This window comes from Lolium perenne, chromosome 4 (assembly GCF_019359855.2).
Source record: "Lolium perenne isolate Kyuss_39 chromosome 4, Kyuss_2.0, whole genome shotgun sequence".
Lineage (NCBI taxonomy): Eukaryota > Viridiplantae > Streptophyta > Magnoliopsida > Poales > Poaceae > Lolium > Lolium perenne.
In genome coordinates, this window is record NC_067247.2 from 79,050,028 (window position 1) to 79,065,213 (window position 15,186).

Here is a 15,186-nt window from a genome sequence, read left to right on the forward strand (position 1 = left end):
CCTTGTCTTCTCAACCCTGCCAAAAGGCACCCTGCATGATGGTGAACAGCAAAAAAAAAAACACTGAAATGGGTACCTTGTCATGCAGAATTTGTACCTCCTATACTCGTCCTCGTCCACTCGATAATTAAGCCGTCACTGCTTGATACATAGAACATGCACGTGTTCCTATTTTAGCGTTGGACCGAGGTCACTGGAACTTCAGCCTGGGCTAAAATGGCACCTGCAACGCCGGGCCTAAAGTACCCAGTGCAGCGCTATTCTGGAGAAGTGATGTTAATCTTACGGCAGGGCTGAAGTCAAGGTATCATATAGATGCCACAATAATCCAACCAGATGGTTTTAAATGGAGGTTCACTGGTATCTACGGGGATCCTAAAACTGAAAAAAGAGAAAATACGTGGAAATTACTCAGGAACATTAAGCACCATAGTAAGCTTCCTTGGATGTGTGCAGGAGACTTCAATGAGATACTCTTTGATTTTGAAAAAGAAGGTGGGGCTATGAGACCACAAAGTCAGATGGATAAATTCAGGGATACTTTAGCGGACTGTAATCTTCATGATTTGGGCTTTGTGGGTGATCCGTTTACATGGAGGAATAATAGCTGTACTAGTCAAGGCTATATAAAGGAGAGGCTAGATAGAGCAGTTGCAACAAAAGAATGGTATCAGCACTTCTCTGATTATAAGGTGGTAAATGGAGATCCGGGGCACTCTGATCATCGGCCAATTATAATCCATCTGCTAGGTACCTATGTACAACGTCCTGCTAAGTGGGATCCAGGTCCATTCCGTTTTGAAGCAAGGTGGCTTGAAGAAGAGAGCTGTGATGAAGTGGTACATGAAGCCTGGCGAAATTCTGAAGTAAATGGGGAAAAAACGATTGCACAAAGGCTTAATTCAGTGGCTGAAGGATTAAGGAGCTGGAGCAAAGAGTCAATAGGAGATCTGGAAAGAAGTATTTTCAGTCTAAAAAAGAAGCTGGAAATTTGCAGAAGGAGTCCTATATCCCAAAGTCAAATAAACAGAGAACAGATTCTGAAGTACAAGTTGCAGAAATTAGAAACAAAAAGAGATCTACATTGGAAACAAAGGGCTCATGTTAATTGGCTCCAAAGAGGTGATAAAAATACTAAATTCTTTCACTCTTTTGCTTCCCATAGAAAGAAGAATAATAGTATCAAAAAACTAATTAAAGAAAATGGTGAAGTGGTGGAAAAAGATGAAGAATTGAAGGAAGTGGTTACCCAATACTATAATAAGCTGTTTACTTCTACTGCAGGAAAAAAGTTGGAAGAAACCATTCAGCAAGTATCTCATCGAGTTACTCCAGCCATGAATGATATGCTCCTACAGGAATTTACAAGAGAAGAGATAAGAGAAGCTTTATATATGATGGGGGATCTCAAGGCTCCAGGGCCTGATGGTATGCCACCTATTTTCTATAAAAGATATTGGGATCTAATTGGTAGTCAAGTGGAGGAAGAGGTACTCCAAGTGCTTAATGGTGAAAATATACCTTTGGGATGGAATGACACTTGGGTTGCTCTAATACCAAAGGTAAAAAATCCTCAATCCATGAAAGATTTACGGCCTATTAGTTTATGCAATGTTGTTTATAAACTAGTTTCAAAGGTTTTAGCTAATAGGCTAAAGATCATTCTAGAAGATATTATAGCTCCCAACCAGAGCGCCTTTGTGCCAGGCAGACTCATAACTGATAATGTTCTCCTTGCTCATGAGGTAAATCATTTTTTGCATAATAAAAGAAAAGGTCAGGTGGGCTATGCAGCTGTCAAACTTGATATGAGTAAAGCTTATGACAGAGTAGAATGGGTTTTCCTTGAGAAAATCATGAGGAAAATGGGCTTCCATGATAAGTGGATTCAGTTGGTGCTGAAATGCTGCTCCACTGTTAAATATAAATTCAAGATAAATGGGGCACTTACGGAAGAAATTATTCCTGGTAGAGGCCTTAGACAAGGAGACCCTATTTCTCCTTACCTCTTTTTGATTTGTGCTGAAGCCTTTTCGAGTATGCTTAATGTAGCAGAGAAGGATGGGAAATTAGAAGGAATTAAAATTTGCCAACAAGCTCCGAGTTTTAATCACCTACTGTTTGCAGATGACTCCTTAATTCTTCTAAAAGTGACAGAAGAAAATGCTATTCATCTGCAAAATATTCTAAATTTGTATGAGGAAAGCTCGGGACAGACCATTAATATTGACAAATCATCCATTGTATTTACAAAGAATACAAAGGATTCTGATAAAAAGAAAATGATGCATACCCTGAAAATTACAAGTGAGGGCAGGAGTAGCAAATACTTAGGCATGCCGGCCTTTATAGGAAAGTCTAAGAAAAAAGCGTTCAGCTATATAAAAGATAGAATTTGGGGCAAGTTACAAGGTTGGAAGGAGAAACTTTTATCTAAGGCAGGTAAAGATATTTTAATTAAAGCTTGTGCCCAAGCAATTCCAGTCTATGTTATGACGTGTTTTGATATAACTAAAAGTCTTTGTGAGGAAATCAATAGTGCGATTAGCAGATTCTGGTGGGCGCAGCAAGAAAAAGATAACAAAATTCATTGGCTTGCCTGGGATAGGCTCACTAGAACCAAAAGAGAAGGAGGATTAGGATATAAGGATTTATATGCCTTCAATCTAGCTATGTTAGCAAAACAGGGATGGCGGCTACTCACAAAACCTGAATCTTTATGTGCTAGAGTTTTGAAAGCTAGATATTATCCTAACTTTTCGGTCCTGCAGGCTGAATGTCAAAATGGGATTTCCTATGCTTGGAGAAGTGTTTTAAAAGGCATCGAATTATTAAAACGGGGAATAATTAAGAGAGTTGGTGATGGGAAGACTATAAATATTTGGCAAGATCCTTGGTTGCCTAGACTTTGGAGTAGGAAACCAATAACAAGGAAAAAGAATAACATCATTACTAAAGTTAGTGAACTAATTAATCCAGTTACAGGCTCCTGGGATAGTCAATTAGTGAGAGAAATCTTTTTGTCACAGGATGCTAGTTTAATTTTATCCATCCCTCTTGTTGATGATATGCAAGATCATTGGGCTTGGCACTTTGAGGAGAATGGCCAGTTTTCTGTGAAGTCTGCTTATAGACTAAAGAGAAAGCTGGAGGATATAGATAGAAATGGACAGACTGAATGTCAAGATCCAGCTGAAGGTTTTAATTGGCTCCAAATTTGGAAACTGGAATGTTCACTTAAAGTTAAAATGCTAATCTGGAGAATTGCTCATGATAGTCTACCACACAGAGTCAATTTAGAAAGGAGAGGGATAGAATTAGATCCCATCTGTCCAGTTTGCAACAGATTGAATGAGGATGGAGCTCATCTTTTTCTGAAATGCAAAAAAATAAAAAGAAATTGGACTGATCTTCAGATAGATAATGTTAGAGACAAACTGTTAAGATGCTATGATGCCCAGGACTTTGTCAATCAAATTCTCAGGCTAGAAAGAGAAGATAAACTAAAAACTATTAGTTTAATTTGGTGGATTTGGCAGGCTAGGAATAAGATGGTTGCAGGTGAAAATAAAAATTTACATGGCTCCATTTCTTTCCTGGCCATGAAAATGGCTGATGAGTTTAAACAGTTTTTTTCAAAGGAGAAACAAATCAAAAAACAGAGTCCTCAATCGTGGCTTCCTCCAGATGATCATGTTTTAAAAATCAATATAGATGGAAGTTATGTAGCGGAAAGATGTAATGGTGGATGGGGTTTTATCATTCGGAATTCTGATGGTCAGTTTATGGGTGCAGGTGCAGGCCAAATTTCACATGCCTTTGATGCACTTCAAACTGAAGCCATTGCCTGTCTTGCCAGCCTTCAAAATGCTCAGAGATGGGGTATGGCGAGAGTTCAAGTTGAGACTGATTCCCAGTTGCTTGCCCAGGCGATAAATGGGAAAAATCAAGATATGGCGGTAAATGGGACCTTATTCAGAGAAATTAAGTTCTTTGCTAGCTTAAATTTTAGTACTTTTGAGGTCAAGTATTGTCATAGAGGTTGTAATAAAGTAGCTCATGCTTTAGCAAACTTTGGTGCAAACTTAGATCAAAATATTACTGTAAGTTGGTTTCTGGAAGCACCAGACTTTGTAAATATTCTTCTAGCCAGTGACTTTGCTGTGCTAGACAAGTAATGAAGTTTCTGTTTCTAGTTCAAAAAAAAAAAAAAAAAAAAAAGTTGAGCCCCTTGTCGACCTCCAGGCCGGTGAAGACGGCGAATCGCTTCCCGTCATGGCGGTAAAACCTGGCGGTGCAGAACCTGCCGGAGCCGATGTGCGCAAGGTGGTGGGAATGCCTGTCCACGGGCGACACCGCAAAGTCCGGCTCAAAGCCACGGTGCTCCTGCTGGGGCGCCTCCTCTTCCCAGACGGTATCCGGCGCCGTCCCCTCGAGGTCCGAGGCGCAGAGCAGCTGGTTCCGCTCGCTGGACACGAAGCGGAAGCCGAACAAGCGGTCGCGGTTGGGGACGTGCTCGGCGCGGCCGAGCAGCGGGATCTCGCTGCTGCGGGCGTGCTTCCACTCGCGGGTCGTCGTGTCGAAGCTGTGGACGCTACTGTAGCCAACGCCGTGGCGGGACATCCAGATGGTGTCGCCGACCACTGCCCAGGAGGAGATCCTGCTGCCTCCGCGGGAGGAGAAGGCCCCGTAGTCAGTGTTCTCCACGTAAGGAGGCGGCGGCAGCGGGTGCCAGTGCCACCCCGGCTTAGAGGCGGCGCCGTCGGGGGCGTCGCCGTGGATCAGGGCCTTGAAGCTGCTGCTGTCCGGCTGGTCGGGCTCGGTAGCGCGGGGCAGGCCTCGATGAGGTAGAGGGCGTCGCCGGCGGCGATGGGGATGGGGCACCGCATGGCGCGGCCGGTGAGCCTGGGCATGGCGTGCAGCTTGTTCTCGCAGGCGTCGTACATCATAACGGTGCCGTCCTGGTCCGCGCTCACGATCTTGTCCGCGCTGCCGCCCAGGGGCATGAACCTCATTGTCATCATCCTCCCGGAGCTGGGAACCACGAAGGACAGGGCGGGCGCGGGCAGCTCGGCGAGTTCCATCGCCGCCGCCGGCGCTGGGTTCACGTTCTGCTTCTTCGGATGGAAGAAGGTCGCCGCCTTGATGCGGCGCAGCGAGAAGGATCCCGTCTTGTGGCTGCCCAGAACTAGATTCAGATACTGGCGCTTCATCGTCCGTCGACGCTGACTCGCTGATCGATCTCGTGTGGAGGATGAAACGAAGGAGAGTTCTCGGCGGCGCCGGCAGCGGCAGTGGCGCGGTGAGATTTATTAGGTCAGGATCTGGCTACACCCGTACGTGCTGCCGTCCGTCCATCATGCCCTGAACCGAAGGAAGGAACCCTGTGCAGTTCACGTACACCCCCTTCGTGGATCGGCGACTTATAGTTGCATGCATCTGGTTGATGGGCTTTCATTCGCAAAGTCACAGGTTTCAGGTATGTGGTCTGGTGCACTGCCACAAACTTTCTACGTATATTTTCTTCATCGTAGTAGCCGGCCGACTAATTCGTAGAAGGCCGATAAACGATAACAAATCCCAGTATCCATCCTGACTTCCAGATTTTTGTTTTCTACGCCCAAAAAAGAAAAAAGAAATGGCGGACGGACGTGATTCACACAAAACCATGAAAAGGAAATAGCACGAAGCATTTGCACGTCACAGTTTTTTTAGCAAGCAGCATGACCTTGTTGTGAGCTTTATTGATTGCCAACAATGATTACATAGTTTACAAGTTCTCACACGCTGTTCGTTCTCCGGGATGGTTTGGTTTGAGGTGCTGTCGTGGATTCGATCCACTTCAGGCCCTCCCACGGCTGAGGGCGACTTCGCAGAGTGGTGGTCGCTGGTGGTGCGGACCGTCCCTCGCCAGTTGCGCAAAGGCACTTCGTCGATTATCATGGTTACGGCATGGTGGATATGGAAGCATCGAAACGCGGTGGTCTTTGACAACGCGCGGCCTTCGGTGACAACCCTGTTCAGCGACATCGTGGCGGAGGCGCGACAATGGGCGGACGCGGGAGCCCGGGGTGTCCGCCTTCTGCTCCCCTAGACTAGGTTATTCCTTTCTTGGGTCGAGTTGTACGGCGTGGTGTTCGTCCGGCCTCGGACTTGTACATATAACCTTCTTTTCTATCAATGCATCGAAACGCAAGTCTTTTGCGTTTTCGCGAAAAAATCACTAAGCCAATTTAAAAAAATTCTATTAAGAAAACTAACTCTAGCTAGCTCATGAGCGATCTAGTTTGTTTTCCTTTGAAGATAACCGTGCCTATTAGTGATACCAAATCAATATAATCGGCAAGAATGGCAAATGGTTCATTCTACAAAAGCTACGTCTTCCGCGCAAGCTTCAAATTTCTCCATTGAATCCGACTCGGCTTGAAAAACATTGCAGCTCATCTTGTGCCCAATCCCAAAGATAAACCTTTATACATGGACATTTCTTTCGCCATTGCTTCGGAAGCTACGTGTGGCAGATAGACACATGAAGCTTCTAAGAAGTTTCCTTGGTATGATGGCCCTAGAGGTATTTCATCTGAATAACATGGTTTGAGTTGTACTTTTTTGAGAGAGATTTGAGTTCTTCTAGCGAGCTGGTAATCACGCCCACCGCACAATGAAATAAATGGAAGCGGCAATGCTGCCACAAGTGTAACGACATCTTCATGTCGATATTTGATACACATAACCGTATAACCTGTGCCATGAACACATAACCGTTCCAACTAAAATTTTAACCCAGGCAAATTAGACTAAATATAATTATACCAAACTTTTATATTTTTATATTACTTATCATGTTGTGGTTTTAACATCTACAAGTTGTATATAATTTAGCTAACATTGTTAAACATACACCAATATTTCTCATTATGGTCTTAGGTATATAGTTTCAATGTATATCATCGAAAATATATGTCCTTTGGGCAAAATGTTTCCCTTTCTCGGCTATTATTTTCCTTAACAAGAAACATAACCACCTTAACTGTGAAAATAAAAAATGCATGTCTGGCTGAATATTTTTTACACAAATGAATTATAAAGTGCATATGTATATTATTGTGTGAATTTCCTATTTTTATAATATTAAATATAACTATAAAGATTCTGTAGCAAATGGTCTAACATATATCTTAATAGAGGTATGTAATATATGGTTAGATAAGTAATATAAAGAAACTTCCGGAGTAAAAATTGAACGGTCGGTGTTATCTTTTTTATGGTGAAATACAAGTCGAAGTGGGTTCAATAATAAATTGATAACATGTTAATGATCTATACTTGTTATTAGCGTAGCATCATCTCTTAATCATAATCATCAATGGCAAGTATATTTTTTATGGGCTTTACTAGTTTTGCACACAAAATTCGACTATTTTATATGCTCCTCGCGACATACCTCTGTATCACATGGTGTATAAAACTCCTCATGTTAGTTTCTCATATAAGAAGTTGTACATGAAATTAAACATGGAATGATTGGAGAGATAAAAAAGGATGCAAGATATCCCCCGGCCCTTGATTGCAAATAGGGCACTCACTTGATGTAAATGGAGATTTTCCATTATGCGGATGATTCCGTGAAGCACCCGCCAGGTGAATATTTTAACTTTCCTTTGAACTTCCAATTGCCAAACTGTCTTCCAGGCCAAATTAGTTTTCCTCCATTCTAAAAAGAATTTCTCAACATTTTCTAGATATGGATGTATCTATAACTTAAATATGTCTAAATATATTCGAATCTAGACAAAGTTTAGCAGCTTTTTAAGAGATGGTGGAAGTAGTAGAAATACCATGGGCTGCTAAATGTCCTGCACTTGGTTCGAACAGAAATTTTAGCTTGGAGATGGTAACCAGATCATATAGTGTAGCGACCATGTTTTGTAGAATTCCAAGCTACAAAATCATTAAAATCTTGGTTGTTGATCGGGATCTGCAGAATACATCTCATATCCATTGATCCAAGATGTTCCCGAACAAGCGTTTCGTCCCATTAACCTGTTACATGCTAAATAAGCCTAGACCTTGGTAAGTATAGAATCACCTCTTGGAGATATAATTTCCTTGGAGGACTAGTCAGTATCCATGGATCATCCCATATGTTGATGATCTCACCGCAGCCAACTCTCTATATAAAACCTCATATAGTGGTTAGCCTGGCTAAGATACATTGCCATGCATGTGAAAAATGACCCTGATTTCGGCCCCGCTTCAATATATTTCTTTGTGTATAATATTTAGCCTGTAGAAGGTAAAACTCTTGCACAAAGGGACTTCGGGTCATTAATAAGTCTCTGGGCGTGTTTTGCTGACATAGAAGAGTCAAAAGAATAGAAAACCCCAAACCCATATCTCCTTTTTTTTTGGATAAGAGTAAAGTCTGAAAAAAACCTTGAACTTGTTGAGGGTGTTGGAATCAAACCTCGAACTTTCAATACCGGAAATCAGCACCCTCAACTCATAAATACCGGTTGCTTCTCGCAGGACGCTCGTTTTAGGCGGGTTTCGCTGACGTGGACATGATCAATGCTGGGATTGTTGACCTTTCCTAAATTATTAGCTACCTTTTCTAAATTATTAGCATGTGATGCATATGTGAAGAGGGAAACATAGGCGTTCTTATTACCGTCGTTGAACTTTGATCTATCCGATCTCTCACGCACATACCAGCAAATACTGATCAGCTTGCACATAGCACGCAGCAGAAACGAGCACGTAGCTGAAACGGCAAGTTGGGTTGTGCAGGGCGTTCGATTCACATGGTGCATGCGCCACTCAGGCGTTTTGGGGCGCTTCACCGAGGGCATCATGGACAACCCGAAGGTGGCGAAGAGGTTGCGCGTGGGGAGGTAGGAGTGGTCTGCGGGCACGAGGCCACGGTTCCTCGCCGACGCGACCGTGCCTGATGTCGAGCAGCTTCTGCTTGTTGCTCTCAGCCTAAGCCATCTTGTCTGTGTGGCTGCTCGGCGGACTCAGCGTTTGTGGCTCCTAAGAAAGGGCTAGTGGAGAGTGCTTGCGCAGCGGCAAGGAGCTCACACACCACGAGATCCAGAACAAGGGAGAAAAAAAATGAGAGTAGAGGAAGATGATAAATATGACCTGTGGTCCGCAGTTGTCATTGAAAAGAGATGTCCGATGTCAGCAATCCCTATTTGGTAATGGTCTAGATGTAAATTATGTCCGGGTATTAAGAGTTTAGGGTGCTGATTTTAGAGCATCTCCAGCCGCGTCCCCCAAAGCGTCCCCCAAAGCGATTTGGGGCGCGCCGGACAAAAAAACCGTTCCAGCCGCGTCCCCCAAAGCCCTTTTTTGTCCGGCGCGCCCCCATACGGTGTCCGGCGCCCCGAGCCCGTCCCCGTCCCACAGGGGACGCTCCGGGCACGCCGGTGAAGGAGATATGCCCTAGAGGCAATAATAAAGTGGTTATTATTATATATCTTTATGTTTATGATAAATGTTTATATACCATACTATAATTGTATTAACCGAAACATTAGTACATGTGTGATATGTAAACAACAAAGAGTCCCTAGTATGCGTCTTAACTAGCTTGTTGATTAATGGATGATTAGTTTCATAATCATAAACATTGGATGTTATTAATAACAAGGTTATGTCATTATATGAATGATGTAATGGACACACCCAATTAAGCGTAGCATAAGATCACGTCATTAAGTTACTTGCTATAAGCTTTCGATACATAGTTACCTAGTCCTTATGACCATGAGATCATGTAAATCACTTATACCGGAAAGGTACTTTGATTACACCAAACGCCACTGCGTAAATGGGTGGTTATAAAGGTGGGATTAAGTATCCGGAAAGTATGAGTTGAAGCATATGGATCAACAGTGGGATTTGTCCATCCCGATGACGGATAGATATACTCTGGGCCCTCTCGGTGGAATATCGTCTAATGTCTTGCAAGCATATGAATAAGTTCATAAGAGACCACATACCACGGTACGAGTAAAGAATACTTGTCAGGAGACGAGGTTGAACAAGGTATAGAGTGATACCGATGATCAAACCTCGGACAAGTAAAATATCGCGTGACAAAGGGAATTGGTATCGTATGTGAATGGTTCATTCGATCACTAAAGTCATCGTTGAATATGTGGGAGCCATTATGGATCTCCAGATCCCGCTATTGGTTATTGGTCGGAGTGAATACTCAACCATGTCCACATAATTCACGAACCGTAGGGTGACACACTTAAAGTTGGATGTTGAAATGGTAGAACTTGAATATGGAATGGAGTTCGAATATTTGTTCGGAGTCCCGGATGAGATCCCGGACATCACGAGGAGTCCCGGAATGGTCCGGAGAATAAGATTCATATATAGGAAGTCATTTTATGTGAATTAAAATGATCCGGAAGGTTCTATGGAAGGTTCTAGAAGGTTCTAGAAAAGTCCGGAAGAAACCACCAAGGAAGGCGGAGTCCCGGTGGGACTCCACCTCCCATGGCCGGCCAACCCTAAGGGGGAGGAGTCCCAAGTGGACTCCCCAAGGGGGGCCGGCCACCCCCTCCCAAGGAAGGTGGGATTCCCACCTCTAGTGGGAGTCCTAGCTTGGGTAGGTTTCATGTGTTATGGAAGGTTTTGGTTTGGGGTCTTATTCGAAGACTTGTAGACCAACTCTTGGGTGTTCCACCTATATAATGAGGGCCAAGGGGAGGGGGCCGGCCACCCCAACAACACCAAGGTGGCCGCACCACCTAGATGGCCGGCGCCCCCCTCTCCCAAACCCTAGCGGCCTCTCTCCTCCACCACATCCCGCACGCTTAGCGAAGCTCCGCCGGATTTCTCCACCACCACCGACACCACGCCGTCGTGCTGTCGGATTCAAGAGGAGCTACTACTTCCGCTGCCCGCTGGAACGGGAGGTGGACGTCGTCTTCATCAACAACCGAACGTGTGACCGAGTACGGAGGTGCTGCCCGTTCGTGGCGCCGTGATCAAGATCTTCTACGCGCTTTTGCAAGCGGCAAGTGAACGTCTACCGCAGCAACAAGAGCCTCATCTTGTAGGCTTTGGAATCTCTTCAAGGGTGAGACTCGATAATCCCCTCGTTGCTACTGTCTTCTAGATTGCATCTTGGCTTGGACTGTGTGTTCGCGGTAGGAAAATTTTTGTTTTCTATGCAACGTTATCCTACAGTGGTATCAGAGCCGTGTCTATGCATAGATGGTTGCACGAGTAGAACACAATGGTTTTGTGGGCGTTGATGCTCTTGTTATCTTTAGTTTGAGTACTTTGCATCTTTGTGGCATAGTGGGATGAAGCGGCTCGGACTAACTTTACATGACCGCGTTCATGAGACTTGTTCCTCGTTTGACATGCAACTTGTATTGCATAAGAGGCTTTGCGGGTGTCTGTCTCTCCTACTATAGTGAAGATTCAATTTACTCTTCTATTGACAACATTAGTATCAATGTTGTGGTTGATGTTCGTAGGTAGATTAGATCTCTCTCGAAAACCCTAAACCACGTAAAATATGCAAACCAAATTAGAGACGTCTAATTTGGTTTTGCAGGGTTTGGTGATGTGATATGGCCATAATGTGATGATGAATATGTATGAGATGATCATTATTGTATTGTGGCAACCGGCAGGAGCCTTATGGTTGTCTTTAAATTTCATGTTGAGTAGTATTTCAAAGTAGTTGTAATAGTTGCTACATGGAGGACAATCATGAAGACGGCGCCATTGACCTTGACGCTACGCCGACGATGATGGAGATCATGCCCGAAGATGATGGAGATCATGTCCGTGCTTTGGAGATGAAGATCAAAGGCGCAAAGACAAAAAGGGCCATATCATATCACATATGAACTGCATGTGATGTTAATCCTTTTATGCATCTTATTTTGCTTAGATCGCGACGGTAGCATTATAAGATGATCCCTCACTAAAATCTCAAGATAATAAAGTGTTCATCCTTAGTAGCACCGTTGCCAAGACTTGTCGTTTCGAAGCATCTCGTGATGATCGGGTGTGATAGAATCAACAAGTGCATACAACGGGTGCAAGACAGTTTTGCACATGCGGATACTAAGGTGGCCTTGACGAGCCTAGCATGTACAGACATGGTCTCGAAACACGTGATACTGAAAGGTAGAGCATGAATCATATGGTTGATATGATGAACACTTTGAGTGTTCGCCATTGAAATCACACCTTGTCTCGTGATGATCGAACTTAGGTGCGGTGGATTTGGTTCGTGTGATCACTAAGACAATGCGAGGGATATTGTTTTGAGTGGGAGTTCACCTAGATTTTTAATTATGTTGAATTAAAATTTGAACTCAATTTGTCATAAACTTAGTCTAAAATTTTGCAAATATATGTTGTAGAGATGGCGTCCCCAATCAATTTTAACCAGTTCCTAGAGAAAGAAAAACTTAAGAGCAACGGTAGCAACTTCACCGACTGGTTCCGTCATGTGAGGATCTTCCTCTATGACGGAAATCTGCAATATGTGCTTGATGCACCGCTAGATGACCCTCCTGCAGAAACTGAAACCGATGAAGTAAAAGCTGTTTACGAGACTCGGAAAACTCGGTACTCTCAAGTTCAGTGTGCCATCCTGTGCAGTCTGGAATCCGATCTTCAAAAACGTTTTGAGCACCACGATCCTCATGAGTTGATGAAAGAGCTGAAAGCTATTTTTGAGACTCATGCGGCCGTGGAATGCTATGAAGCATCGAAACATTTCTTCAGCTGTATGATGGAAGAAGGCAGCTCCGTTAGTGAGCACATGCTCGCCATGACCGGGCATGCGAAGAAACTCAGTGACTTGGGAATAGTGATTCCTAACAGACTGGGGATTAATCGTGTCCTTCAATCACTGCCACCAAGTTACAAGAACTTTGTGATGAACTACAATATGCAGAACATGAACAAGGAGTTACCTGAACTCCTTGGCATGCTAAAAGCTGCTGAGATTGAGATCAAGAAAGAGCACCAAGTGTTGATGGTCAACAAGACCACCAGTTTCAAGAAACAGGGCAAGTCTAAGGGAAAATTCAAGAAGGGTGGCAAGAAAGCTGCCACGCCTCCTATGAAACCTAAGAACGGCCCTAAACCTGATCTTGAGTGCTATTCTTTGCAAGGAGAAGGGACACTGGAAGCGTAATTTCTCCAAGTATCTGGCTGATCTGAAGAGCGGCCTTGTCAAGAAAAAGAAAGAAGGTATATATGATATACATGTTATAGATGTTTATCTCACTGGTTCTCGTTCTAGTACCTGGGTATTTGATACTGGTTCGGTTGCTCATATATGTAACTCGAAATAGGAACTAAAGAATAAACGAAGACTACTGAAAGATGAAGTGACGATGCGCGTTGGAAACGGATCCAAAGTCGATGTGATCGCTGTCGGCACACTTCCTCTACATCTACCTTCGGGATTAGTTTTAAGCCTAAATAATTGTTATTTTGTACCCGCGTTGAGCATGAACATTATATCTGGATCTTGTTTAATGCAAGACGGTTATTCATTCAAGTCTGAGAATAATGGTTGTTCTATTTTTATGAATAATATCTTTTATGGTCGAGCACCAGAAAAGAATGGCTTATTTCTGTTAGATCTCGATAGTAGTGATACGCATATACATAACATTGATGCTAAGCGAATTAAATTGAATGATAATTCTACTTATATGTGGCACTGTCGTCTTGGTCATATTGGAGTGAAACACATGAAGAAACTCCATACCGATGGATTACTTGAATCACTTGACTTTGACTCACTTGATAGATGCGAAGCATGTCTAATGGGAAAAATGACTAAGACTCCATTTTCTGGTATAATGGAGCGAGCTACTGACTTATTGGAAATCATACATACCGATGTGTGCGGACCAATGAGCGTAGCATCGCGCGGTGGTTATCGTTATGTTCTAACCTTCACAGATGATCTGAGTAGATATGGGTATATCTATTTCATGAAACATAAATCCGAAACTTTCGAGAAGTTTAAGGAATTCCAAAGTGAAGTAGAAAATCAACGTAACAAGAAGATTAAATTTCTACGATCTGATCGTGGAGGTCAATATCTGAGTTATGAGTTTGGCATGCATTTAAAGAAATGCGGAATACTTTCACAATTGACACCGCCGGGAACACCACAACGAAACGGTGTGTCCGAACGTCGTAATCGAACTCTCTTAGATATGGTTCGTTCTATGATGTCTCTTACTGATTTGCCGTTATCATTTTGGAGTTATGCATTAGAGACAGCCGCATTCACTTTAAATAGAGCACCATCAAAATCCGTAGAAACGACACCGTATGAATTATGGTTTAATAAGAAACCTAAGCTGTCGTTCCTTAAAGTTTGGGGTTGCGAAGCCTATGTAAAGAAGTTACAACCGGACAAGCTAGAACCCAAAGCGGAGAAATGCGTCTTCATAGGATACCCTAAGGAAACTATAGGGTACACTTTCTATCACAAATCCGAAGGCAAAATCTTTGTTGCTAAGAACGGAACCTTTCTTGAGAAAGAATTTCTCACTAAAGAAGTGACTGGAAGAAAAGTTGAACTCGATGAGATTGATGAATCTATACTCGTTGATCAGAGTAGCGCAGTACCAGAAGTTGTACCTGTACCGTCTACACCGGCAACAGAGGAAGCTAATGATAATGATCATGAAACTTTGAACGAGGAAACTACTGAACCTCGCATATCGACAAGGGAACGTGCCACTCCTGATTGGTATGATCCTTGTCTAAATGTCATGATTGTGGATAACAATGATGAGGCCTGCGACGAATGAAGAAGCGATGATGAGCCCAGATTCCAACAAATGGCAAGAAGCCATGAAATCCGAAATGGGATCCATGTATGATAACAAAGTATGGACTTTGGTAGACTTACCTGATAGCCGAAAGGCTGTTGAGAATAAATGGATCTTCAAGAGAAAAACAGATGCTGATGGTAATATTACTGTCTATAAAGATCGACTTGTCGCAAAGGGTTTCCGACAAATTCAAGGAGTTGACTACGATGAGACTTTCTCACCTGTAGCGAAGCTAAAATCTGTGAGGATTTTGTTAGCAATAGCTGCATTTTTCGATTATGAGATTTGGCAGATGGATGTCAAAATGGTGTTCCTTAATGGAGACATTGAG